The sequence below is a fragment of the Scyliorhinus canicula genome, chromosome 10, assembly GCF_902713615.1.
Source record: "Scyliorhinus canicula chromosome 10, sScyCan1.1, whole genome shotgun sequence".
NCBI lineage: Eukaryota > Metazoa > Chordata > Chondrichthyes > Carcharhiniformes > Scyliorhinidae > Scyliorhinus > Scyliorhinus canicula.
The window spans coordinates 172,734,481-172,753,941 of NC_052155.1; the positions used below are offsets into that span (position 1 = coordinate 172,734,481).

At 45.9% G+C, this 19,461-nt stretch overlaps 1 protein-coding gene across 9 annotated transcripts in view; it reads left to right on the forward strand.

The window, feature by feature from the left end:
• fam49bb (family with sequence similarity 49 member Bb) overlaps positions 1-19,461 on the forward strand; it is a 229,742-nt gene that overhangs the window by 144,776 nt on the left and 65,505 nt on the right. For all 9 annotated transcript variants that reach the window (XM_038810155.1, XM_038810160.1, XM_038810156.1 and 6 more), the window contains one exon: positions 6,589-6,624. The gene's annotated coding sequence lies outside the window, so the exon portion shown is untranslated. The remainder of the gene's footprint in view (positions 1-6,588; positions 6,625-19,461) is intronic.

The following is a 19,461-nucleotide window of genomic DNA, read 5'->3' on the forward strand; positions in this document are numbered from 1 at the left end:
TGCTCCCCTATCACTCCTTCTAATGTAGCCCTGTCCCCCTCCCCAAACCTCGGGTACTCCAACCCATCTAGAAATTCCTGCATCTCACGATCTCCCCCAGGTGGCTCTGACCTGTACAACCTCTCATAAAATTCCTCAAAAACCTTGTTAATTAGAGCATTGTCTTATGAAGGGTAAGTCATGCTTGACAGCCTTGCTTCAGTTCTTTTGAGGATGTAACCAGTAAGGTGGATAATGGGGAAGCTGTGGATGTGGTATATCTAGACTTCAGAATGGATGGGACCAAGCCGCACTCTTGTAAGTAGGTCGTAAACCTACTAAGGCCTACCTATCCGGTATTTACTGAAATGTGGGTTGTCTCCCCCCAGAGATCCCAGAGTGGGATGTCTCCTCCCCCAGGGACCCCAGAGTGGGGTGACCCCATGCTACAGTTTTGGCTACCCTGTGTCATGGGAAACATTTGATGAATGTGGAAGCAACTAGACCAACCTACTTTCGCGTCTGCCAATTGACCATCTAGACTAGTTACCTCTGCCACTGAAAATGGGTTATGGTAATGTTTTTGCCCCTTTCAGAGAAACCTGGTACACATGGTATGGCCCATAGAAGAATTGATTAATTTTTGGTGAAGGTGTGGATCCAGATCCTGAAATTCTTTTTAAGGATCTGTTAACATTGAGAGAAAGAGAAACATGATTTGTTTTTACAATGTTGTGGGTTTTTTTATTTAGAATGCTGTTGGTTGTTTTAGAATGTTGTAAATTGTGTCAGCCTCTGTGGTTGAAATTGTCACTGCTGTCAAAATATGAGCAGAACTTTCAGTGCAGGTTGTTGGATGTGGATTGGCATGAAGCCGCTTCAGTGAGATGGAAGCTCTTAATAAAAAGATTTATCGTTTTCAGCTTTGGAGGTGCAGAGCATCAACCAGGCAGGGAAAAACAGGGAAAAGTATCCACAAAGCGCTTTTAATTGCAATTACATAGAGTTAACATAGTGTTGCGGAGTACCCTTTTCACTTGTGTTCTTGAGATGGTACCTGAGCACGGGCAGCATGGTAGCATAGTGGTTAGCACAGTTGCGTCACAGCTCCAGGGTCCCAGGTTCAATTCCCGGCTGGGTCACTGTCTGTGCGGAGTCTGCACGTTCTCCCCGTGTCTGCGTGGGTTTCCTCCGGGTGCTCCGGTTTTCTCCCACAGTCCAAAGATGTGTAGGTCAGGTGGATTGGCCCTGATAAATTGTCCTGAGTGTCCAAAAAAAGGTTCGGTGGGGTTACGGAGATAGGGTGAAGGTGTGGGTTTGGGTAGGGTGCTCTTTCCAAGGGCTGGTGCAGATGCGATGGGCCGAATGGCCTCCTTCTGACTGTATATTTTATGAAATTACTCAGATCATGATTTTACTTTGTGAGAAATAGTGTGTATTTAATTTGCAATTCTCTGCACCTGCAGTGCAGACACTTTGAGCACTAATGTGCTGTACTGCCCTCAAGTGTTTATATTTCCCTGCAGAAAATTAAGGTTCTGTGAAAAGGAAAGTTGATTTATGCAATATGTGTCTTGTTTCACTCTGAAATCTTAAACTGTAATTTAATATTGCTCAAAATGAAATTGCAAGTTAACAGAATGGGGGAGGATCACCTTTCATTTTGTCTCTGCAGTTTGTTTCCCCTAATTCATTTAAACCTTCATGTTCAAACATAGTTTTATGTAACAATATCATCTAGGCCTTGGGTTATATGTAGCCTGCATTTGAACCCTAAAAATTAATATGCAAAAAAAGTCAGTGTTCCTGCATACATTATACAATGATAGTGAAGTTGTTGAGTAACCATAACAAGCAATCTCTGTTAATTAGTCTGGAACAGAAACAGGAGTGGCGACAGGTCCAAAATCACCTATTTCTCCCAAATTATCTACACTTATGGTGCATCATATCTCAAATTACTCATATACTGTATTGTAAATATTATTTTCTAAAACAGTTATCCAATGTATATTTGACCGAATAGATGCTAACTGCTTCCACCATTCCTTGGGAGCCTGTTCCATGGGTTGATGACTGGCTCACTGCATGTTCCTTCAACGGATTTGATTTTAATGCAGGCTGTACCCTCTAATTCTTTTGCAATGTGTGGACGCTTATCATGGGGTGGAATTTTCCCAAAATGGAACAGAGTGCTGGATTAGGCGAGAAAAGCTTTGTGTGAAATCCACCAGCTACACAGATACCTTTCCTCACCTGATTAAATGGCACTCTGCAATTTCAGAGTGCTGTCAAAGATCACACAGCCGTCTACTGGGGTGGAGCCCAAACAGGTCAGCAATTCCTGGATTCTGAGATAGGGGCACCATTTTTAAAGGGTGTCCTGATCACAAAGTTAAATGGAAGCCCCCCCTACCCCCAGCCAAATGGACATTGGGATTGCCCTCTGCTCCCCCCCCCCCCCCCCCCCCCACAACACACACACCTAACTGTGCACCCCGGCGCAGTCAGCATGACCGGTAAACTTTTATTTACCCAGTAGTGATTTTGCGCTGGTGTGTCATTGCACCGGGTGAGTGGGAGGATAAGACGTGAGCGGACATTATGGCACCAAGGCCGGGTAAGAATATGTTGATGTATTAAAAATTGTAGAAGTCAGATTCATGCCCTATTACGTCACTGGCGTGGGGTGAGGACGTTCTCCGATTGAGATTTCGTCCGTGCAAATTCTGTTTCTGACCACTCGTGAGATTTAGCGGCCATTATGGGATTTGCGCCCACAATTAACAGGGCTGCTAGATCATGGCCATAGTCTACATTCCCTTTAAAAATGCTGAGGAATAGCAATCATATTGCCTTTCAATCTTCTCTGTTCGAGTAAGGATATGTCCAAATGGCATAATTGCTACTCATTCTGAATCCCTCCCTCCCAATACTCATTCTGGTTGACCTCTTCTGTTGCTTTGAATAGCTGCAATATTGCTTTTGTCATGCAGCAGTGTGCGTTGCACATTCTTTTTAGCAGTATTGTAATCGGATCAGTGGTTTTATGATTACCTCACTATTTTGACTCGATATTGAAATTTTAAAACATTTCAGTGTCTAGTTTGCTTTCCTCACCGCACGTTGTTGCAAAAGCTTCAGTTTAATGAAAGAAAGAACTTGCATAAAAATAGCACCTTTCTCAACCTCCACTTGTCCCAAAGTACTTCACCAAGCCAATTCTGTACTTTTTGAAGTACAGTCTTTTAATGTGGTAAACATGGCAGTCAAATTGTGCACAGTTAGACTCGTAACAAATGTGATAAGGACAACCAATCTGGTTTTGAGATGTTGGTTGAGGGACAAATATTGTCCTGCTCTTCAAATAATGCCACGGATCTTGTACATCCACTTAAGAGGGCAGGTGGAGTCATTATTTAAAACCTTGTCAAAAGAATCAACATCCCTGACAGCTTAACATTTCCTCAGTACTGTACTCGGGTGTCAACTTAGACAATGTGCTAAAGTCTCTGAAGAAGACATTTGTTAATAACCTTCTGACTCGAGAGGTGTGTGTGCCACTAACTGAGAATTTTCTGACACCTGTCGCATTTTCCATGTAATTGTGTCTTGCCATTTAAATAACTGTCCCTTTCTGGATTTTGTTTGTCCTCACATGAAGCAGTTTGCATTTCTCTGTATGGAATTTATTCTGCCATCTTTCTACTCAATTCTCAAGAATACTGAAATCCAAGTTGTTTATATTCACAGAATTTTATTTGCAAGTACTGAAGGAGGCAATTCAGCCCATCGAGTCTGCACAGCTCTTAATCCAAGTTGTTTATATTCACATAATTTTATTTGCAAGTGCGAAGGAGGCCATTCGGCCCATCGAGTCTGCACCAGCTCTTGGAAAGAGCACCCTACCCAGCCCACACCTCCACCCTTCCTGTAACCCAGTAACCCCACTCAACCTTTCTGAACACTCAGGGCAATTTAGCATGGCCAATCCACCTAACCTGCACATCTTTGGACTGTGGAAGGAAACCGGAGGACCCGGGGGAAGCCCACGCAGACATGGGGAGAATGTGCAGACTCCGCGCAGACAGTGACCCAAGCCGGGAATCGAATCTGGAACTCTGGAGCTGTGAAGCAGCTGTGCTAACTGCTATGCTGTCGTGCTGCCCTTTGGAGTTTACCACATTCATGATTAAAATTTTACTCGTGTTATGCACTGTAATTCTTGGGTATACCTTGCAGTTTTCTTATTCAAAACCCTTTATTGATGGTTCATTGAAGGCTGTTTAAAGGCGAGGCTGCAGAATGGGGCACAGTGTACCCCTCCTTTCACTCTGAACCATTCATACCCAGAATCATGAAGAGTAGCGAAAGATCTGCAGCTGTACTCGAGCTGAGACTGGAGTCAGATTGGTAGACTAATAATATTGACTAAAGAGAGGTCTCCATTGTACAATATTGTTAGTGTACGTCACACATTTCCCACCTTTTCATTCGATGTGCAACCCTTTGCTCCATTACTCCGTTTTTTATATAAAACTTTAAAAGTGCAAGGAGGGTTGGGGGGAAGTGATGGTGTGGATGTGGAGGCAGTAGGACTAAGAATAAGGGGCGGTATTCTCTCCCCCCCCCCCACAACGCCGGGTGGGAGAATCGCTGGAGCACCGCGCGAATTGCGCCACGCAGCCCCGACCCCCGCACACTATTCTCCCACCCCCCCCGAAACCAGCGCCGCAAGAACCGCGTCACGCACTTGGAGAATCGCCGCAAACGGCGAGTAGCGATTCTCCGGCCCGGATGGGCCAAGCGGCCGGCGAAAAAAATGACAGTCCCGCCGGCGGCGTCCACACCTGGTCGCTGGCGGCGGGTACTCGTCGTGAAGGCTTGAGGGGCGGCCTGTGTATGGGGGTGGGGGGGGGTTCCGAAGAGATCTGGCCCGCGATCGGGGCCGGCCTCTTTCTCTCTCCCCCCCCCCCCCCCCCCCAACCCCCCCGGGCCTACATTCTGCCGCGGTTGGCCCCTGAACACCGACCCCATGTTGGGTCGGGTCCGGCGCGTGCAAGAAGTTCCCCACGCATGCGCAGGATTCAGCTGGCCAACTGTGCATGCGTGGGTTGGAACGGCGCCCATTTGCCGCTGCTTAAGGAGGCTGGAGCGGCATGAACCGCTCCAGTGCCATGCTGGCCAGAATAGATCGTGCCCGGGCCCTGTTCGCGCCGTCGTGAAATGTGACGGCGTTCACGACGGCGCGAACACTTGGCCTCAATATCGGAGAATCGCCCCCAAAGAGGCAGGAGGGCAGGGTGGTGGGGAATATTCAGATTAATCCAGAGATCTCAGTTTGTTGCTGTGAGAACAGAGCAATCTCATTCACAGGAATGACGAGGATATTCCTTCTTTGCAGCCGCATTCAATAATATGCTGCCATTGACAGTGACTACAGGCAGCTAATGATTGGAAGCAGGGGAAAATATCTGACAGCACAGCAACTGGGTTTATAATGGACTATTTATTTTGACTCAATGGGGCTTTCTACTGTTGCTGAGGTACTTCTGCAGAAATTGACTAAAATTTTAAATTGCCAGATACCTGAACTTAAATTAATGCAATGTGCATGTATGACAGGCAAAAGGTTTAACAAACTTTATAACTTGTCATTGAATGTATTACAAAAATATAGAGGCTGTAGACCAATAGTCTAACAATAACAAAACATTAAATGTATATGCGAGGTTTGTAATAAGGATAAAGTGTAGTGAATAAGATACATTCAATTGAGCTACAACAACAGTCACTTATTTAACATGGGAACAAATATCCAAATATACTTTACAAGGACATAAGGAAAAATAAAATAAACACTAAACTGGTGGATGACCAAAGAAAAGCAATGCTTTTTGAAGAGGGTCTTAAAAAACAACGGCGGACAAGTTTAAGGAGGGAGTTGCAGAGCCTGGGGCTTAGGTGGCTGAAGACATGCCTGTCTGTCAGTGGTGAGACACAGTGAAGGCAGGAGCTGCACAAAGTAACTGGTTAGCTGTCTCTCGGTCAGAGATGGATCGTGTGGAGGTAACACAAAAAAAGTTCATTTTAAGTGAAGAGTAAACAATAATGTGCAAACACTTAAATTGTATGCTACAGTCACCTAAATTAAAGATCATTGAGATTTTTAGTACTGAACCTTGGGCGGCACGGTAGCAGTGGGCAGCAGGGTTGAACAGTGGTTAGCACTGTTGCTTCACAGCTCCAAGGTCCTAGGTGCGATTCCCAGCATGGGTCACTGTGCGGAGTCTGCATGTTCTCCCCGTGTCTGCGTGGGTTTCCTGTGGATCCTCCGGTTTCCTCCCAAAGTCCCGAAAGACGTGCTTGTTAGGTGAATTGGACATTCTGAATTCTCTGTATGCACGCGAACAGGCGCCGGAGTGAGGCAACTAGGGGCTTTTCACAGTAACTTCATTGCGGTGTTAATGTAAGCCTACTTGTGACAATAATAAAGAATACTATTATTATTATTAAATATTTATAAATTGTGAACGGCATATGTTATTTGACTCGCAAAATTGCAGAGATGAACATGCAGGCTAAAAAGCTTTTTTCTGATAATTGCAGACTGGGAGGCAACAGATAAAGCAGCACAAGTTGTAGGTAAGTGCTGGGCCTTTATTTTTAAAAAAGTTGTGTATGATCCTTATAAATTAAAGGCTGATACTGCTTCTTTGAATAGAACACCTGAAGAATGTGGAAGCTACGTATATATTTATTATAAACAGTTCTTAAGATATAATGACTGGTTTTATGAAAGAAATTGCAAAGACTTTTTCCCAACAGGCAAGAGTACTTATGACCGGACTGTACAAGTCGTCACCTTATCTTTGCTTAAAAATAATCAATGCTATGTAATTTGAAAGTGTATAATTACAGAATTACTATGCATATTTTCACATTTGAATTCCCTCCACTGTTTCTGGGCCAGCAGTACTTCAAGAGCTTGAGCGAATGCGTTATTTGACCACTTCTTTGTCCACCTCCTCCCTATTTTCCAATTAAACAAAAATATACATTTGACAATTGATCTTCAATAACCAATTGCACATATAACAGTGTAGGTAATTTGAGTTGGGCATACTGGGAAGAAAAAAATGGAACCTACCTTACCAGCAATACATTCAACATAACAATATATTGTGCAGTGGACTATATTTCATGATTTATTTACTGAGAAAACTATTTGTAATTAGCAAAAACAAAAATAAACAAGATGAGTTATTTTGTTTTCGTCTTTTTTAAGAAAAAAAGATCTGGGAAACTCCAAACTATATTTTTAAATAACAAAATTAAGATTTAAAAACTAAACTTATGCTGTTAATGCTTTAGAAATGTATGATCAGTGTCACCCAGCAAAATTAAGAGTAATCCTGACAGGAGGAGCATTATCATTCCCAAATTCCCCTCTTGAGCCAGACACATCCCGACTTTAGACAACAACAATGTTCAGTCATAATCACTGACTTAAAATCATGGAAATCCCTACATGACGATTGTGGGAGCACCATCATTACAAGATCTGTAATGTTTCAAGAAGGCAACCCACTACCACCTCTCAGCAACTGAGGATGGAAAATAAATGTGGCCTTCCCAGTGACACCCGCATTCATGAACAAATAATAAAGAAAACCCATTGAGATTCAGAATGTGTTGAAGGTATAATATTTGAATTACTTAGTTCTGAAGTTTAAATAGTGAGGCCTGTTCTGTAAATGAGGAGGAAATCTATTAAACTGCCAAAGATCTTGGAAGGCAAGCCCCAGGTAGCACAGTGGTTAGCACTGTTGCTTCACAGCGCCAGTGTCCCAGATTCGATTCCCAACTTGCGTCACTGTCCGTGCGGAGTCTGCACGTTCTCCACACGTTTGCGTGGGTTTCTTCTGGGTGCTCCGGTTTCTTCCCACAAGTCCCGAAAGACTTGTTAGGTGAATTGGACATTCTGAATTCTCCCTCCTTGTATCCGAGCAGGCGCCTGAGTGTGGCGACTAGGGGATTTTCACAGTAACTTCATAGTGAGCCTACTTGTGACAATAATAAAGATTATTATTATTAACAAAGAAACCTGACCTACTTTCTGGCCATTTGCAAAAATATGCTTATCGCCTTGGCCTGTCTTCTCTGCAATTTGAGACAGAAGAGAAGTATTGGCATGTCTTCCCTTCATTCCAAGCTGTATAACCTGGGAATGGGAAGCGCAATCCACCACCCACTCCTTAACCCCAAACAAGAACAGTATACACACCTTTTGTTGTCTCCTCCCTTCCCAAACTAAATAGCCTGGAATGATAGCCAAGCTCCCTCTGCCCAAACATAGGAAATTTGTGTGTCCATTTTCTTGCTTCAGCTAGAAAGAAGTACCAAATGAGTAGGAACCACATCCACCTGTACAGTCATAAAGTTATACGGAAAAGTACTATATGTGAAAGAGTTGCTTGTTGTTTGGAGAATGTTGCACAAGTCCAGACAGATGCAAATAGCAAAAACCAGCAAAATAAATGAATGCATCTAAATTATACTTTATTCACATTTTTCTGATTCAGTTTGCACCAAACCTCCCTGGGGTTTGTTGTTTTTCTATATGCTGTGAAATTCTTTTCCTGTGAAATTTTGTTTAAAAAGCCCGGCCATTAGTGGATTTGAGTTGATTTACACTTCAAAATGAAGAAAGCAACAATTTGGTATTTGGTTTGTGCTACATCAATTTGAGGCAATCTCCCATTATTGTTCTGTGAAAGGTTTACAGAACCCTAGCAGTTTACAGCACTGATAGATGATATTCGGCCCATCACCTATCATGTCTGTGCTGACTCTTGGAACTAAAGGTCGCTACCTGAAACCAACTGTGTGGCAAATCATTCTGTGCAACAATCCTCTGTGTAAAGAATATTTTCCTGACCTCCTCTCTCAGTTCAAAATTTGAATGGTTAGCCTATTGTCACTGACATCCAAGCCAGAAGAAAAATACTTTTTAGATCCTCTTCTAGTTTACTTTTATCCTCATTTCCACCGCCATTTGCAAAATGTACAAAATTGATTTAATTTCACTATCATACCTTTGCCCACAAAATGTCTTCCTCAATGGTCCTGTCCTCTCTTTACCTATTTTACAGAAGTTTATAAAACCCCTTAAGATTTTCTTTTAATATTATCTGCTATTCAATTGAAATATTACATTTTTAGTACATCCAATCTCACTTTTAACTTCCCAACTACACCTTTACAAGGGCAGCCCAGTGACGCAGTGGGTTAGCACTGTGGCCTCACGGCACCGAGGTCCCATTTTCGATCCCGGCTCTTGGTCACTGTCCGTGTGGAGTTTGCACATTCTCCCCGTATTTGCGTGGGTTTCGCCCCCACAACCCAAAAATGTGCAAGCTTGGTGGATTGGCCACTTAATTGGAAAAAAATGAATTGGGTACTCTAAATTAAAAAAATAAATAAAAATAAACTACACCGTTATATATTGATATGATTGTCGACAGCATTATTGGCCCTAACTTTATCATATTTGTCAAGTCTATTTCGTTTTCATCTATTAATTTATCTATAGATCGCTAAACTGTGATGCACTGGCTCTTTACCTTATAGGAATATATTCAGCAGTACTCAGCATATAACGTTCCTACAACTGACATGTCCACATATTTGCTAACTTCTCTGGCCAAATAGTCTGGTCGAGCCAATCCCTTTTTAATCTTGCTAAATTTTGCCTTATTCCAGCCAAGCAGCCTGATATTTGACTCTTCATTATTTTTTTCGTAGATTGGACTGTACTCTTTCAAGTAACTTTGTTCTCTTTCTACATTATCCTTGTTTTATAAACTGTCTTGCTGCTTCCCATTGAGTGAACACATTCCTGAGAACACAATTGGGAAACGTCTGCTCCTGCCGAGTATGGCTAGTTGTTGCAGATGTTATGATACCCGTGGAGACTGATGACTTTTAAAAAGGTATTTGTATTTCAGTGACTGACTGAAAGGATCCCATAGAATCCCTACAGAGCACTATCTGTAGCTAGGGCGAATGGAAATGTCAAATGTTCACAATTAAAACCTGTTACACCTGATACATGTGAAGCCTCTGTCACGTTAATCCTCACAGCGGGCCTGACTGCACCCCCACCCCTTGTTGGCCTCCGCTTCCCCACCCCCCCAAGCACAGTGATCCAAGGTCAAATGCCCCTGATGCAGACCCATTCAGAGGATGAGGGTGAGCGTGCTTTCAGCATAAAGACAGGATTCAGACTTTAGCATAAACTGAGGAGCACCAGATCTAACCTCTTAACGAGTTATCATTACTCTCCTGCCTCGTATATTGACCGTGCTGACAAAGGGCCATCACCCTGGGGTGATGTTACACCGACCCTTTTGAGGTTGGAACAAGTTGGTGGGGAGGGGGTTGTGTCTGGGTGGGCAGGAGGGAAATGGGGGAGGTTCGGGGAAGTAGGCATTGGGGGAAGGAGGGATTGGGGGGAGGAGGTGATGATCTGATGGACAAAAGTCACGTCCTATGAGAATGGGACAAGGATGAGGCCCTCCCTGGCTCTCCGGGCACGCCAGACCTTTGCCACCGCCTGTCCTCCCTCCTCCACCACTTCTTGCGGCTCCTCGCTCAACTCATCCTCTAGCCCCTCCTGGTCTGGCTCCGCCTCCTCCTCAGACGAGGCCGCATTTTCCTCCTCCTCCTCCAGTATGCCGCCCCAAAGCTGTGCCAGGTTATGGACCTCCAAAGCAGACCACCACTAAGTGGGAGACCGGCTGGGGGCTGTACTGCAGTGCATCACTAGAGCGGTCCAGGTACCGCTCAATGACTGAGTGGGTGGCAACATGGGCCTCGTTATAACGGGTCTCTCCCTTGGTTTCCGGCTTCCACACTGGCATCATCAGCCAGGACCACAGATCCCCTTATCCCCAAGGAGCCAACTCGTCGTCCTGGGTTGGTCCTCAAAGATGCCGGGGTTCTTTGAGTATCCCAGAATGTAACTGTCATGCATGCCCCCTGGGAAGCATGCACACCCATGCATGATCCGAAGGTGGGTTGCACACAAATTGAATATTCAGGGAGTGGAACCCCTTCCTGTTGAGAAAAGGCACTCCCTTTCCCCCGTGTGCGCAAGGTGACATGTGTGCCATCTATTGCCCCCTGGACCTGGGAACACTGGCGATAGCAGAGAATCCTGCAGCTCGGGCACCTTAGTGGGCCTGTTCTACTCAAAGTTGACATAATCTGATACCCAGGCATACAGGGCATCCGTGACCTTGCGGATGCACTTGTGTGCTGTAGCTTGGCAAATGCCACACATGTCCCCGCTCAAGCCCTGGAATGAACCGTTTGCATAGATGTTCAGGGCTGCAGTAGCCTACATGGCCACCAGCTGCAGGACGGACATAACCAGCATATTGTGTATATCTGTAAGGAATTGGAGAAGGGGAGAGACCAACAATCAGTTAGGCTTCCATCCTGCGATTCTCAAATCCCCCAAACTTCCCCCACCCTTACGTCTAGCCTTCTCTGACTGCCATTCATCAAGCCAGTTGTGCTGTAAAACCTCACCCTGCACACTCACTCCGACCACAGCAGTAGCCCCTTGACCCCAGGCCCCTGCTGGGAACGTTTGGGAGACCGAGCTCAGGTTCCCTCCCCTGATCCATACGCTTACTTACCCTGTTGTCATGAGGATATCCCCAGTACTGAAGCCCGCTCTTGAGTATTTGATTGTTGGCTACTGCCTCTATGGTGCTGACACTTCTAGAGTTCTGGCAACCTGTTCAGGCTTCAAAGTTTGATTGAAAGGCAATGTAATAATTGTCTGAGATATGACAAGTGTACCCATGAGAAGTCACTTGAGAAGTGGCACTGTTGGGGTGCCTGGGTGGCAATGCCCGGTTGCCCATGCCAGGGATCGGGCCTGGGGGCGCCTTGCCCTTATGGTGTGAGGAGCGGCTCGAGGACCCGGTTAGAGGTAAAATAGGTGCATTGGGGGTGGCCGGAGGCTGTGGTAGGGATGCACACAAGTCACCTTGTGGTAGAAATGGCGCCCCGATCCACGAATACTTTTCCTGCATTGGTGAGCTCAGCTGATGTAAATAATCAAAGAATCATCGAATTTACAATGCAGAAGGAGGCCTTTGGCCCATCGAGTCTGCACCGGCCCTTGGAAAGAGCACAGCCGGGATTCTCCAATCCTGCGGCTAAGTTCTGACGCTGGCGTGAAAAGCGGCGCAAGCCACTCCGGCATCAACGGGCCTCAAGTGGCAGGTATCCACCGCTTCTTAGGGGGCTAGTATGGCAGCAGAGTGGTGTCCTCAGCTCCGACGCCCGAAAGCCGGCACGCCACGTCGCGTGAGTTCGCGAATGTGTCCCACAGCCGGCGCAAGTCCATGCATGCGCGTGAGTTCCCGTCTCCGCTCCGGCCCCTGGGCAATATGGCGGAGCCCTACTGGGGCCGGTGCGGAAGAATATAGGCCCCCACGGAAATAGCCCGCCTGCCGATCGGTAGGCCCCGATCGCGGGCCAGGCCACTGTGGATGGCCCCCACAGACAGAACTCCGAGGTCCCGCCGATTGGGACCATACACAACCAAGCCGGCGGGACTCGGCTGAACTTGGGGGCACTTGGCACTTGTCGAGACCCGGAGAATTGCGGGGGAGGAGGGGGGGGGCACTTCCAACGGCCCCCGACCGGCGCGGCGGCGGACCTGCAGGTGCCGAGAACCGGCGGCATGGCGCGATTCTCGCGCGTCCCCGGCGAATCTCCGACCCGGCGCAGGGTCGGAGAATCCCGGCCCACATGCCTCAACCCTATCCCCATAACCCAGTAACTCCACCTAACCTTTTGGACTCTTATGGGGCAATTTAACATGGCCAATCCACCTAACCTGCACGTCTTTGGACTGTGGGAGGAAACTGGAGCACCTGGAGGAAACCCACGCACACACGGGGAGAAAATGCAAACTCCACACAGTCACCCCAGGCAGGAGTTGAATCCGGGTCTCTGGAGCTGCGAGACAGCAGGGCTAACCACTGTGACGCCGTGCCGCCGTCCGACTTTGGGGGGGCGTTCCTCGCCGTGGCCAGAAAGGCCCGACGGAGTGCCGGTACATAGCTGCAGGTCCTGAGAAACACCACGCTAAATGGGACTCCCCTTAATGTCCCCTTAAATAGCACGCTTTCTATCAGTCTGTTCATATTATGATCCCAAGCCAGACTCCAACAGTGGCTAGGATACGGACTGAAACCCCAATATTTTAATTTTGTCAGACTGTGAGGAAAAGATACCACGCTCCAAGGAGTGATTTCACCAAGATATGGGGAGGGATTCTCCGACCCCGGGCCGGGTCTGAGAATCGCCGGGGGGCGCGATTCACGCGATGCTGCCCTGATGCCGGTCCGCCAATTCTCCGGTTCGTTAAAGCAGCAGTTGTAAATCATATTATGAAAGGTAAGATTATGTTCCCGTTTAGATGCATTTGCTGCAATGGGCTAATGCAGTGTAGATGTTTCCACTTAAATATTTGTTTCAAATTCGATGATCGTAAAAATAAATATATTGGTGCATCTGCAGTTGAATCGTGTTACCCAAGTAAAATACTGAAAAATAGAATCTCAATTTTTTTAAAATGCAGTGGAGTCTTGCATTTTCAAACGTTGATGTATCAAATAGCTTTGAAGTCTCAGTCTTGAGGGAGTAAATTTATGGAAATTAACTGACTTATTGATGTATCAAAGCCTTTGTGCCAGGCACCAGCAGCACTAGTGCAAAGCAGCATTTGGGAGAATGGGACTCTAAAGTTAGAAGTAGAGCAGATGTATTAAAATCAGCTCCCTGCAGTAACTAAAGGGCGGCTCCCCAGAGTCTGGGAATTTTATAAATGTATTTCAACCTCCCTGCACAGCTGCTCGTAACTCCTCTTGCAAAGTAGTTTTCTTTTTATTGGCAGCAATGTGTTTATTAAAATCAACTGAAAATTTCTGTAGCACCAGGACTCTTTTTTTTCAACCCGAGCAGGATTCTCCTGTCCGCACCAGGCTACCCGTAAATCAACTGTTCAACATTTCGCTATTGTTGAAGTTAGATGCAATAAAAACAGTTGATTTTTTAATTCCCCCTGTTGTAGGGGGCTGCAGTACTGCTTACTGTAGCTTCCAACTTGGAAATTAGACTCTACCAGCTTTAATGCAGAGTTCTGCTCTGGAAGAGCGACTCAGAAATTCCATGCAGCTGATTTTAATGTGAACAAACTCTTTCTGTTCACCTGTTTCTCGTGTCTCTTTTGGGACTGTCCCTTGAGAAACCTGCACTCCAGTCAACCTCAGCTGGGCGTCCTCCCATTTCTGATTTCCCCCAGTCCAAAATCTGAGCCGACTCCGGTGGAGAATCCTATCTTTAGCTCTTTGGCACATTAAAAGTAAGAAATCGGGTCAATACTACAATGATTTTAGTACGTATTAAAATTGATTTGGCTTATACAAATAACTCATTCTATTGTACATCAAATATCACTGGGTTCTGCATTTTACAGAAATAGGGACATTTTCAGAGCACCCCACAAAATTGAAACCATCGGGGTTTGTTATATTTTTGGCCAGTCCATTTCAACTTTCATATCTGAAGACTCCACTTTCCTCTGGATCCCATGGTTTTGTGATCCCAAATTTTACTTTGTTCAGGTTTTCACAATAAATATTTCTAGGAACATATGATAAAGTAGAAATGCTTTTGGCTAGACATAGAGTTACAAAACAGGGACAGTAAACATTAGTGCTGACTAGCACAATAGCATAGTGGTTAGAGGGCAGCACAGTGGGGCAGAGGGTTAGCCCTGCTCCTCACGGTGCCGAGGTCCCAGGTTCGATCCCGGTTCTGGGTCGCTGTCTGTGTAGAGTTTGCACATTCTCCCTGTATTTGCGTGGGTTTTGCCCCCACAACCCAAAGATGTGCAGGCTAGGTGGATTGGCCACGCTAAATTGCCCCTTAATTGGAAAAAAATGAATTAGGTACTCTAGACTTACAATAAAAAAGCAAAAAAAAGCATAGTGGTTGGCATAGTTTCTTCACAGCTCCAGGGTCCCAGGTTCGATTCCCGGCGGAATCTGCACATTCTCCCCGTATCTGCGTGGGTTTCCTCCGGGTGCTCCGGTTTCCTCCCACAGACAAAAGATGTGCAGGTCAGGTGAATTGGCCACGCTAAATTGCCCTTATCTAAGGCGGGGTTACTGGTTTACTGGGATAGGGTGGAGGTGTGAGCTTAAGTGGGGTGCTCTTTCCAAGAGCCGGTGCAGACTCGATGGGCCGAGCGGCCTCCTTCTGCACTGTAAATTCTATGATCCTATGATCAGAAACTCAGAGGTACCGCCAACAGCCAACATACAGGATAACTGTTTTGAACAAACAAACTTAGGGGAATGTAATTATGATTTTCTTATTTTTTAAATCTGAAACTTCCCATAGCGATAAGAACTATGAGCAATTCTGGGCATCACACCTTAGAAAAGATATAGTGGCGTTTGGAGGTGAAGCAGCATAGATTAATGGGAATGATACGTGGGCTTCACAGCTTAAATTATCAGGAAAGATTACACAAGCTAGGCTCCTATTACCTGGAATTTAGAATGGTGATTGACGTTTTCAAGATATTAAGGGGAACAGAAAGAATTTGCAGAAAGAAACTAATTCTACTGCTTAAAAGAGTCCAGTATAATGGGCATAATCTAAAATTTAGAACCAGATCTTTCAGAAGTGGAATTTTGAAACACTTCCACACACAAAGGGTCACAGAGGTTTGTTTGTAACTCTCCTGCAAATGGCAGTTGATGCTGGATCAGTTTATCCAAAACTCAAGATTGGTAGGTTTTGTTAACCACATGTATTGAAGAATATGAGGCAAGTATAGAGTTAGGTCGCAATTCAGTATGATATCGTTGAAAGGCTGGATGGGCTAAATGGTCCTATTCCTTTTCTTTGGGCTGGATTTTCCAGTTCCGCCCATGGCAGGAATCCTCGTGGGCGGGATGGAAAATTTGATGGACCAGAAAAAGATCTGTTGACTTCAGATGAGAACTTAAAATCTTAGCCAACATTTTTGGCTGAATCCTGGTGCTTTGCTTGCATTTCATTGAATGATTACATGACAGAAGAAGGCCATTTGGCTCTCTGCAAGAGCAGCTCTGCTGGTCTCATTCTCCAGCCCATTCCTAACAGCTCTACAATTTTTTTCTCTTCAGATGCTTATCCAATTCCCTTTTTGAAAGCCAAAATAGAATCTGTCTCAGGCATTGCCTTACAGATCCTAACCACTCGCTGTGCAATTGTTCATATCGCCTCTACCAATCACTTAAATTGATGTCCTCTGTTTCTTGACCTTTTTGCCAATGGGAACACTTTCTCTCTATCTACTTTGTCCAGACCCCTTATGATTTTGAACATCGATATCAAATTTCCGATGCATCGCTCGACTGCAGATCGGGTGGCACTGGGAGCATCATTATACCTGACCTTCGCTGCGGTCTCTGCCCTCTCCATTGGTATCATCAGCCATGATCTGAGGAGTACACATCCCACAATGAGCCACCCCTGCAGCCTGTGGTATCCCTCAAATGCCAGGTATCTGCGAATGGGCAAGGAAGTAACTATCATGCATGCTCACTGGAGAATGGGAACACACATGAATCTATCATCAAGGAAGAAATTGCGAGGCATCTGGATAGAAATTGTCCCATTGGGCAGACGCAGCATGGGTTCGTAAAAGGCAGGTCATGCCTAACTAATTTAGTGGAATTTTTTGAGGACATTACCAGTGCAGTAGATAACGGGGAGCCGATGGATGTGGTATATCTGGATTTCCAGAAAGCCTTTGACAAGGTGCCACACAAAAGGTTGCTGCATAAGATAAAGATGCATGGCATTAAGGGTAAAGTAGTAGCATGGATAGAGGATTGGTTAATTAATAGAAAGCAAAGAGTTGGGATAAATGGGTGTTTCTCTGGTTGGCAATCAGTAGCTAGTGGTGTCCCTCAGGGATCTGTGTTGGGCCCACAATTGTTCACAATTTACATTGATGATTTGGAGTTGGGGACCAAGGGCAATGTGTCCAAGTTTGCAGATGACACTAAGATGAGTGGTAAAGCGAAAAGTGCAGAGGATACTGGAAGTCTGCAGAGGGATTTGGACAGGTTAAGTGAATGGGCTCGGGTCTGGCAGATGGAATACAATGTTGACAAATGTGAGGTTATCCATTTTGGTAGGAATAACAGCAAACGGGATTATTATTTAAACGATAAAATATTAAAGCATGCCGCTGTTCAGAGAGACTTGGGTGTGCTAGTGCATGAGTCACAGAAGGTTGGTTTACAAGTGCAACAGGTGATTAAGAAGGCAAATGGAATTTTGTCCTTCATTGCTAGAGGGATGGAGTTTAAGACTAGGGAGGTTATGTTGCAATTGTATAAGGTGTTGGTGCGGCCACACCTGGAGTATTGTGTTCAGTTTTGGTCTCCTTACTTGAGAAAGGACGTACTGGCGCTGGAGGGTGTGCAGAGGAGATTCACTAGGTTAATCCCAGAGCTGAAGGGGTTGGATTATGAGGAGAGGTTGAGTAGACTGGGACTGTACTCGTTGGAATATAGAAGGATGAGGGGGGATCTTATAGAAACATTTAAAATTATGAAGGGAATAGATAGGATAGATGCGGGCAGGTTGTTTCCACTGGCGGGTGACAGCAGAACTAGGGGGCATAGCCTCAAAATAAGGGGAAGTAGATTTAGGACTGAGTTTAGGAGGAACTTCTTCACCCAAAGGGTTGTGAATCTATGGAATTCCTTGCCCAGTGAAGCAGTTGAGGCTCCTTCATTACATGTTTTTAAGGTAAAGATAGATAGTTTTTTGAAGAATAAAGGGATTAAGGGTTATGGTGTTCGGGCCGGAAAGTGGAGCTGAGTCCACAAAAGATCAGCCATGATCTAATTGAATGGCGGAGCAGGCTCGAGGGGCCAGATGGCCTACTCCTGCTCCTAGTTCTTATGTTCTTATGTTACATGCCAGCTGCACATTAAGGGAGCGGAATCTCTTCCGGTTTGTGAAGGGGACTCTCTGATGCCACGGAGTGTGGCGAGCGACATGGGTGCAGTCAATCGCCCCTGCAACTGTAGCAGACCAGCTATTTTTCCAAAGCTGTGCCCTGCTGTCCTGTCAAGCCTGCTCCAGGTCAAAATGTATGAAGTCCAGAGCCTTAGCATAAAGTGCATCTTTAACTTCATGATATTCCACACAGATCACTTGTGGAACTGAAAAGATTCAGTTGCTTAGAAGTTTAGGGCTCCCATGAACCTCACAGCCACAGGGAGTGGGTGTCCTCCACTGCCAAGTTTGCAAGGACATGGCAAATGTACCACACAGCCTCCCTCGTGAGGCGAAGTCTTCGATGGCGCATGTTGTCTGACAGCTCCATGAAGGACACACAAGTCCTTTGGTCTCCTGGGCCTTCATGCTCCCTGCATGGCTGGTGCAGTCTCCGGCCCCGAGCCTGCCCTGTGGCCCACTGGTCTCCTTCCTCAGGGTCTTCCTTTGGTGCCATCGCACATTGCTGCTGGAGTCTGTACCCCAGCGCAGTAATAAGTAGAATGGCCAGCTTCACTGGCTCCATACCGATATCTATTCCTGGATTCCTGTGAGGGATGAGAAAGAGAGAGAGTCAGGTTGGTGTTGCAGCTGCTGACCATCATTACCTCCTCTGACCCATCAGCTTTCCGGACCTGGAAGCAGTCAGTCCCAGATCTTAACCGAGGGTGACCACTTACTCACACATCAGGCATCCTCCTATCTCCATAACGGGACTGGTCCCGGCCTAAGTCTTTGCCCATGTACTCGCCTATGGCTTCCCATCTGGCTCTCCTTTCCTTCATGCTTTGTAACACGGGGGGTTCTGACAGGAGGGTTATATGCTTGCTCATCCCTATTGGCCAGGGTCATCTGGGCGGTGATGTCTGCTTTGGAAGCTGATGGATCCTGAGTGGTAGGCATTGGGGTCTGGAAGAGAAGCGAGTCCAGTGCCTCGATATCCTGTTTAGCCAAGCATTGAGCTCTGAATCCTGAGTACTTATCCATTCCTTGAGTTTGGGACTGTGGGCAGCTAGCAATGTTGAGGGTTAACTCTGCTGGCCAAATAGTTTGATGTACATGAATCTCAGGAATGTTGGAGGGTGCAATTGCTTAATGCTTCAGGGATAGACAAAGCTAATAGGCACGCTTCTCACTCAGGCTGCATCATTCCAAGATCTCATTGCTGACATGCCATGCCACAACACTTGAGCCTCCTGAATAGCTACTCCAGACACTGTGCTGCCCCCCGACCCACCTCCTTGACTCTCATCACACCCCAACCCATATGCCACCAGCTGCCCAAGCTCCGCACTCCCATACCACAGACAGCAAACTTACATA